The following is a 7467-nucleotide window of genomic DNA, read 5'->3' on the forward strand; positions in this document are numbered from 1 at the left end:
CTCGTCGGAGGGTAATTTTTTCCCCATTTTTTTTGATGCAGCTTATAAATTATTAGTTAAATTAATTTGTATCTAACCTGTGTAGATTATATCGGAAATTACAATATAGCGTGGTGACCGAGTAATCTAAGCAATGAACTTCTGATACATTGAGATCTTCCCGAGTGGATTAGATTCCCATCCACGTCGGCACATTTATTTAGATGCAGTGTGCAAGTCACTAGTTGAAATTCGTTCTTTTTCACTTGAGCAGATAATGTTGGAGGTTAAAACGATGGACTGCTAATCCATTTTGCTCTGATCGCGTTTGTTAGAATCTCGTTTTCATTGGTTCATTATTTCTCTCCTTTAATTTGCAACGCTTAAATTATGATAGAAAAGTAATTTATTTAACTTCAGGATATTGGAGAAATCATTTAGACGATTTGACCGAGTGCTTAACGCAAGAACAGCAGGATTTTTGATTTACCTAAAACCGCCCATTTAGGGCCAATTTGACCCTCGTTTGAAATTCTTTTATTTCAAAGTAAATGATTTTTTTAAATAATGAATTTTGCTAAAAATATAATATGGAAAAAATTTTCCCGACCTTCCCTTATTTGTGGCATACGGGTAAATGTTTATCAAAATCAAAAAATCCAAAATACAGTAGGCACATAAAATACATACCAGACATGGCAAAAGCCCATGAGCATGGCGGGAGCAGAGAAGCAAAAATCATGTTAGATGATAAAACATTAAAACAGCAAAATATTAAAAGTGTCAGTTAAGAGAACAATTTAGAAGATAAACATGTAAAATTTACAAAAGAACAGCATAGTATAACATATTTAAACGGTACTCTTAAAACCAATTAAATAGATCAAAATTAATTACATTAAAATTGGAGCAAGTAGAAGTAGAAGAGTTGATAAAAGATGTAGTAAAAGTTACAAAACTATAAGATCAATAATATTGAGATACTCAAGCTGGAACGAGCAGGTTCCGAGACCATTAAAGACAGTCCCCCAATACATCCTCTAAAGTTTGTTTAATAATCTTTTTTATGATATTTCTGCAAGTCAGGTTAGCATAGCATTGGTGTTGACTAATATTATTAAAGTAATTGCCTCGGAGTGTCTGGAATTGTGAACTATTCATTAACAAGTGATCAATAGATTGATATTCACCACAGTAATTACATTCTGGAGTTTTGTTGAATAAATTATATTGGTGTTCTCCAAACACTCCGTGCCCTGTTAAAAATTGATTGAGATGGAAATTCGCTTGTAGTCTATTTAATTTCAGGTCTTTAAAAAATTTGAATGTCTGTCTCACTTTCTCGGAACTCTGCCATTCCAATTCCCAGCACTTCATATTATATAATTTAAATTATTTTAATTTAAGTTAATTTAAAAACATCATATGTAAGAATTTTTAGCAATTTATAAAAAAGTATTTTTCGTTTTTTTTTCTACGCTATGACAATATTAAATAATAATACGATTGTGGTGGAAATACGAAAAGAAACAAACGATATGATTATGAATAATATACATTAGCACACAAAATGTTTTAAAATGTCAAATGCCATCACTAGTATGGCATTGGCGTAGACGTGCACAGTATATCCGCAAGAGATGATATGACAACGAAACATCGATAAATTATTTTCTAGCATTTCTCATATCTAGTCGTAGCATTCGTTTTAGTTTTCGCTTTGCGTGTTAAAAAGTCTTTATCTAATATTTTAAGGACTGAATTTTATCAATTAGCAGGCCAAAGTACTAAATTGTAGTTCTTCAAAAATCACACTTATGAATTCGCAATGAGATATTAGGGCTGCAAAGGACTTAAGCATTGTGGAGAGCAATATCACAAACGTTGTTAGGAAATGCAAATTACTCGAAAGTTTCATCTGTTGTAGACTTATTTCCAAGCTAAGGTTACGTCACAATGCGTACTATTGTAGAATTTAGCAGTGCTTGGTTTCTACACCTTGCTATCGTTTGAAAAAATGTTCACACGAATACTATTCATAATTATGGTGCTTTTTTTTTCTTTTGCCCCTATATATTAAGTACCATGTCTTTTTCATTTCGCAGTGTGAAAAAAATGAATGTCAAGACCAAAAAATGACATTGAAATTAGGAGGACATTTTCTTTTGTTGAAACGTAATATCCCTGTAATGTTGGGTTTCTTACGAAAAAAAATTCATCTGCAAGTTTTACTAAAGACAATAATTCTGCTGCTTCTGGGGTTCATGAGAGGTTTTAAAATTAGAGCACTATACTATTCCCAGGTCGTTATTCATTTGCCCGTTTTTCAGCCTGCAGAAATAAAAATAGCCATTTTAAAAAATTTTGTTCGAAGTTAATATCAGTAGAAGTAAGAGCCAAATGGCTTTTAACGGCTTTAAATTTTCATTATTATTTACATGGCAACAACATTTCCCAACAATAATATCTTGTCCAGGGTCATTAGAAAATTAAATGCTTATAATCAGCATGTACAGTGAGCAAAAAAAAGGAAAGATATCCCCCCCCCTCTGAATAACTTTCGTTCTAATGATCGCATTTTCCAGCAATAAGTGTCAATCTTGATTGTTTAATTAGAGAAATTTGGACACAAAAACGCACTTTTTCTGAATAAACATTTTGTTTTACATATTTGGATTCCTGACCTTCGAAATACAAATTTTAAAAAAAAATTTGACAAAATTTTGAAAAAAATTTGAACAGAATTTAGGGGGCTAGGAAGTTTTATATATTTGGCTTCGTTCCTGAATGAGAAAAAGAATTAACACCATAGCAGGATTAAAAATTTAATCTAACCATACTATAGCCACGTAATCGATAAGAGAGAAATACTTCGTTTGCTAAGCTAAAAGAATAAAAAAGAATGAACTAAAAACTGAAGATATATTCTTCGTTTTTGTGTTAGCTCGGGTCAATAAGATTTTTTTAATGGCGGGCACTTGGGTCTATTTCCTATTGGCCTCAGAAATACCAGAATTGCTAATCTCTTATCGTTACCCAGTGGACAGTTTTGGCCATATCACGGCAGTGGAGTAGCGTCGTCCACGTCTTACAATCACAAACCTGTTTATAGGGCGTGTTACAATCATAAAATCACGAAGAAGAAAGGACATAGAACACAGACAGAGAGAGAGATAGAAAGTTACATCCATGCCTTCTCTGGGATTCGAACTCACAACCACTGACCCCGTAGTCCAGTTCAGTAATCACTAGAGCTGTGATCGACCTTTTTTTTTTTTTTTTGAAAAATATTTAATAGAAAAATATCTTCAATATCTTCATATAGGCTACCGATTTGTTTTTAGTTGATTATCGCCCAAAAAGCAAATATGGCTTTTGTTTTCATCTTCTTTAAAAATTTAAATTTGAATTGATTTATATATTATTTATAATTTTCCAAGATTTTAGTATTTGAGCACATGAACTGTTTATAAGGCATTATCTGTATTTAAGTTGTTTTTACCTTCTTTGAATAAAAAAGATTTCACACTAGAACCAAATTCGCATTATTTTAATTATATACAGGGTTGTAAGGCAAATCACGAAAAAGATCTCGTAAAAATTGTTAAATATCTGGAAGAAATTATAATGCACACATTATACTTATTTCGTTTATTTCTTTTTTTCGGTACTTCTTTCATTTATCTACGGTGATATTTCTTTTTTTATAATTGAAGAAATTATTGAATGTTACGTGACATTTTAAAAGATTGAAAAATGTATATTGAAGAATATTGTATGATTCATTTCTTAGAAAATCGCTTCATTCTACCAATTATGTGAGTTACGTGACTTTCTTTAGATAAAGATAATTTGCATATAGCATCCTGATGTTTTTATACATTCTAAAACGGATTTTCGTAAATTCACCATAAAACGTCGCCCAACATGTTCAACAGTTACGATAACCAAATATTGCTACAATAATTTCTTTGCTTTATTTCCTTTATTACAAAATTCTGCTAAATTTCTTACCACCGTTACATACATATATCTGATACGATAGTCTCCTTTTAAACATAATTCGTAAGGTCTTTAAAAAGCAGTAATAGTGGCAGCAAAACTAAATTTCAATTCCGGGTTAATTAAATCATTGTCAAGTTTTAACTGCGCACGAAATAAACATTAACATCCTCGTCTTTTTACTGCGAAATAAAGGAACAATTTCTATTTATTATTCCTTAAGAAAGTATATTAAAACTATTTGCTAAATATAATAATTACATATATAAAATAATTTGTTATCCAAAAATCTCTAAATACATCTTATTTTAGAATTAAGGAAATTCTGAAGTTAGATGTTAGAATATTTTAACAGAAAAATTTTTTGAGATAATGATTCTAAGAATAGCGCGGTTTTGGAATCTTTTTACAATTTTCTACTCTTAGTATTTGCTGTTTAACGAAATAAGGCATATCAAGCATTTTCCTGATATAGCAATAGTTTTTTTTGGAATTGTGCCAAAGTTAAGAAATAATACTAACAACTTTTTAGGCAAATGTTTTCAAAATTATCCTTTATAAAAGGGCAACTTTCTTAAACTCAGAGGGCGAAAATAAGTTTGAACGTCAAAACGTCCATAATTTTTTGTTGATTTAAAAAATGAAGTAAACTGCTGTATTTTTGTTGTGCACATATACGCATTTACTTTTCATTACTCAAATATATAAGAAACAATAAAAAAAAACAATTAATAATTTATCTTCCTTTTTCGAAAAAATAGTATGTTTAGTAAATAGTCAGCTCTTTTGCATCGAATAATTTTGATCAGCGGAATATTTTTAATTGCTTAACGAGATTTCATTCTCAGCTAGCTGGTAATAATTCTGAGCTTTCTTTTAATAAAAACTTGACTATATTTTATAAAGGAATTTTATCTTAAAAGAAAACCTAAATTAAAGTACTAAAACAATTGATTAGCATATTAATGGAAAAATAATATGCGTGGTAGCGTAAATAATAAGATTTTGAGAAATGTTAAAATTTCATTAAATAGTTGGTAAAATAATTCTGCGAAACACGCACGGACATGTAATTAAGAAATTTATTTTAAGATTAAGACAATAGATAAGGTGTCGAAAAATTTTGAGATGCTTAAAAATAATTACTAAAAACAGTTTATTCAAAAGTTTATTCGTATTAGTAATTATAAAATATATATTGAAGATATTGATAAATATACTATTCCAAATCTTTGTTTGTATATTATTGTATTTGAATCAATTATCGAAAGAACAAGCTAAAAAATAAAATTTAAAAAAAAACGCTGTATAATCACGTTCTATCAAAAACATACTTCTATGAAACTCGACATTCGTTGAATAAAAGGTTTTTTATTCAATAAAATGTTTTACTCAAATCTCTTTAGTAAATTGCGAATAAATTTTCAGACGACTAAAAAAGAAACATCGCATTTCATAGTTGAAAAAAAAATAATTAGCAATATGTTATTAGCGAAACAAATATGAAAGAAATTTTATGCTATACGCGGGTGAGTCAAGTTTTTCGTAAGTTATCAACATTTAAATATTAATCGTCCCATTTTAATATTTCTTCACTGTCACAAAATTATTTTTTTAAAAATAATAAATTTAAAATTTTTTTGGCATCTACTAAATTTTACGATTAGAAAATACGTAGATAATATGATATAAACAGCTTATACCTCATAATTCAAAGATTTTTTTATCTACAATTTAATTAGATAATAAAAAATAATAAATAATTATAAAAAATTATTTTTTACATGGAATTGTCTTTTGGAAAACGGTTTTTATGAGTGGGTGTAATATTTTATTTTGAATTGCTTCATTAGTTTTAAAAATATGACTTAAAACGCAAAACGTTGAATTGACATTAAGGGGTCCAAACTTTGTATCGCTCTCCTTACCAAACTACGGGGACCATATTTCCCAGATTTCGACGACTCCCTATATTCAAAAGGTTAAGAATCCAAATATGTAAAAAGAGGATATTCAGAGCGAGTACGTATTTATGTACGATTTCGTATTTTAATTAATAGTTAGTATTACATAATTAGCATATTTAACGTCATTCCCAGAAACCATTGAGATTGACACTTAGCACGTGAAAATCCGATCAGTAGAACAAAAGTTATTCAGGGTCGTAACTATTTTTGCTCACTGTTCATGGTTTCTTTTAGACGCGATAACTCAATAGAATTCAATTGAAATAAAGCTCGCTTAATTACTTAATTTAATAGAAGCGAAGTAGTTTACTAAACTTAGTTACTGCGGTAATGGGATCTAAGATACAATATAATTTGACGAAAACTGCTGACTTTTTTTGGGGGGGGGGATTTATAAAGGACAATGTTTACAGGAGGATCGTGACGAACATCGATGACCTAAAAAAAAGAATTACAACAGCAATAGCCTCTGTGGATGCCGACATGCTTGCCACTACCTGGCGTGAAATTGACTATCGACTTGATATTCTCAGTGAGACGAAGGGTGCACACGTGGAAGTTCATTGACAAGGGTGATGAAACTTTTTGAGTCTATTTAACCCTTTTAATTATTAATTTTAATCTATCTTTATTACTTTATGAGTTATCAAACATCAAAATGGGCCCGGGACTTTATAAACACTCTGTATATTAAATTTGTTTTAAGATTAATTGATGGTTAAATTACCTTTAATTTTCAAGATAATGCAATTTTGTTAAGGAATATATACTCCGAGGAATTAATCTTGCTTCGTAGTCATTATGGTATAATTTTAAATTTTTTTCGGATTTGGATATTAAAAAAGAGGAAAATGTCTGCTTTGTTGATTTATACGATAAAGGAAAAGATTTTAATTATAATGTAAACAAACTAATTGTTTACATTATAACCTGTATAAAACCGGCAAATCATATTTATTTTTTTAAATAAATAATAATTATCTAAATTCATTAAAATTGTTTTTTTAATCTGAACATTATTAATTTTATTTTATAACCATATTGAACAGCCGATCCAATTTAGGGTTTACGAATACTAACGGTCAACTTCGTAGCCTTGTAATTTTGAACTCAATCCAGAAGACAAGAGAACTCGTGGATCAAGTATTGGGAGAAATTTGCCTTAGAGGAGGATTTTTTAAAAATGGAACTCACCCGCATTTGTGTCACATGAGAGGAAAACCACGTAAACCTCCCACTGTTAGTCTCACGGCAAAGGGACTCTAACCCATGATCTCTATACCACTGATGATATTTTACGTGAGCACTTTTGTCGGGAGCAAGCCAGATCGTATCGACCAACCATGGTAGGGATTCGAACCCGGTTCTTTGTATACTACGCTCTATCCCCTGAAGGCCTGGTTTCTTAGGACAGGACGCCGTCAGCTGGAAATCAGCGCTAACCTCTGATTGGTCCATTTGTGAGTTTGATAGTATACGTCATCGAACGCTCATCTTGAACTACAATTGCCGTCCAACT

At 30.2% G+C, this 7467-nt stretch overlaps 1 protein-coding gene across 1 annotated transcript in view; it reads left to right on the forward strand.

Annotated features, from left to right (window-relative positions):
* LOC107447306 (uncharacterized) overlaps window positions 1-7467 on the forward strand; it is a 102728-nt gene that overhangs the window by 70022 nt on the left and 25239 nt on the right. The window lies entirely within an intron of this gene.

Source organism: Parasteatoda tepidariorum, chromosome 5, assembly GCF_043381705.1.
Source record: "Parasteatoda tepidariorum isolate YZ-2023 chromosome 5, CAS_Ptep_4.0, whole genome shotgun sequence".
In the NCBI taxonomy this organism is placed as follows: domain Eukaryota; kingdom Metazoa; phylum Arthropoda; class Arachnida; order Araneae; family Theridiidae; genus Parasteatoda; species Parasteatoda tepidariorum.